The 2240-nt window shown below is 54.5% G+C and overlaps 1 pseudogene; it reads left to right on the top strand.

The window, feature by feature from the left end:
- The first annotated feature begins 317 nt into the window (after window positions 1–317).
- LOC148050409 (olfactory receptor 14A16-like) lies at window positions 318–1253 on the top strand (annotated as a pseudogene).
- Window positions 1254–2240: the final 987 nt, after the last annotated feature.

Genomic DNA, 2240 nt, shown 5'->3' on the forward strand with positions numbered 1-2240 from the left:
GGATGGAGTCTGTGAGCCCTGACAGGGAGGAGACGTGGGGACAGAGAAACAGCTCCTAGCACTGACAGCTCCAGGCAGCAGATATGGGCAGGGAGTGAGAGGGGAGCTGCTCCCAGAAATGCTGGGGGAAGGAGGATTCAGGCACCTCCCTGCCTTCCCCTGCCATGCCAGACATGTTCTCCGGAGCAAGACCCTGGTCTCCTCGCCCACACAGCAGAGCACTAGGAACAGCGTCATACATTTTGTTCAGAGTAGTCTAATCTCAACCTTTGACTGTCTTTTCCTTCATGGACAGTGCTGATGCCCAGCAGGACCAGATGTGCAACGGCAGCTCCATGACCCAGTTCCTCCTCCTGGCATTCACAGACACGCGGGACCTACAGCTCCTGATCTTCTGGCTCATCCTGGCCATCTACCTGGCTGCCTTCCTGGGCAACGGCCTCATCATCACCGCCATAGCCTGCGACCACCGCCTCCACACCCCCATATACTTCTTCCTCCTCAACCTCTCCCTCCTCGACCTGGGCTCCATCGCCACCACTCTCCCCAAAGCCATGGCCAATTCCCTGTGGGACACCAGGGCCATCTCCTACCAAGGATGTGCTGCACAGCTCTTTTTCTTTCTCTTCTTCATTGGAGGAGAGTATTTTCTTCTCACTGTCATGGCCTATGACCGTTACGTGGCCATCTGCAAACCCCTGCACTACGGGACCCTGCTGGGCAGCAGAGCTTGTGTCCACATGGCAGCAGCTGCCTGGGGCACTGGGTTTCTCAATGCTCTCCTGCACACTGCCAATACATTCTCACTGCCCCTCTGCCAAGGCAATGTCCTGGACCAATTCTTCTGTGAAATCCCCCAGATCCTCAAGCTCTCCTGCTCAGGTGCCTACCTCAGGGAAGTTGGGCTAATTGTGGTTGCTGCCTGTTTAGCCTTTGGGTGTTTTGTTTTCCTTGTGGTGTCCTATGTGCAGATCTTCAGGGCCGTGCTGAGGATCCCTTCTGAGCAGGGACGGCACAAAGCCTTTTCCACGTGCCTCCCTCACCTGGCTGTGGTCTCCCTGTTTGTCAGCACTGGCATATTTGCCTACCTGAAGCCACACTCCTTCTCCTCTCCATCCCTGGATCTGGTGGTGGCAGTGCTGTACACTGTGGTGCCTCCAGTAGTGAACCCCCTCATCTACAGCATGAGGAACCAGGAGCTCAAGGATGCCGTAAGGACACTGGCCTAATGGATGCTGTTTCATGGACAATAACCTGCCTTCCCTTCTCATCACATTTCCCAGAGTCTTTCTTAGGCCAGGAGTCTGTTTTTTTCTCTTGCGATAATCCTGTTTATAGATAATTGGCTGGGCTTATACTACTTGTTTTGAGGCTTGATCTTATTGTGTCCGACTCTTGCACAGCACTGTGTCAGATGTGGCATGCCCAATAGCAGCTCTTCAATAAAACAGAATCTGCCAGGTCCAGAGACTGAAGGCTGGGCTCTTCCTCCAAAGCTGCTGCCAAGAAAATGTCCAAGGAATTGTTTTTTTTAAAGAGTCTAATCTCCTTGTGTTCTCAGTGTTTTGGGAGTTAAATGCATGGTACTACTGGGTTCCACTGGACCAAATGTTCTGGATATAAAAGCTTTCTTCTTGGTGTCCAGGGGCAGGGCAGATGGCCCATGTGCTCCCCATTCTCTCCTCAGGTTTCTTCATGTATGACAGGAGTGATGGCATATACCAGACTCCCTGGAAATGAATTTGGAGGGGTGAGGAGAGGAGAGGATGGGGACTCCCCATGTGCCCTGGGGTTGGAATGAATGGAGGCTCAGAAGGTGAAATACCCTCAAAGATGTAATCCCCTAAAAGTACAGCACTAAATCGACATATCCGTGAACAAGGACTCTGCAGTGCCATGGGAGTCAGTGGGGACCCAGCAGGAACAGGGAGGGGAGCCTGGAGAGATGCAGGAGCTGCCTGAGGAGGCCCAGGGCCAGGACTGTCATGCTGCCCTGGGGAGTGGGGCTGGTGGGAGCAGAGGAGGGGGCAAATTCAGTCAGCATTGGGCATCACCTACCATATGAATTCAGGAGAGCCAGAGAGTGCCTAGCCTCTGTTTCCTCATGCCTTTGGGGCCAGCACCAGCCCTGGGGCTGATGGGGAGCCTGAAGCCCCCCTCTCTGCCCCCCAGCAGCTGCTGTGCCCTTCAGAGGGGTGGGGCTGTGGGGTGAGTGCCCAGAGCTCTGCAGCACCCTGCGG

This window comes from Nipponia nippon, unplaced genomic scaffold (assembly GCF_047370975.1).
Source record: "Nipponia nippon isolate SJK-2023a ecotype South Korea unplaced genomic scaffold, ASM4737097v1 scaffold_84, whole genome shotgun sequence".
Classification (NCBI taxonomy): domain Eukaryota; kingdom Metazoa; phylum Chordata; class Aves; order Pelecaniformes; family Threskiornithidae; genus Nipponia; species Nipponia nippon.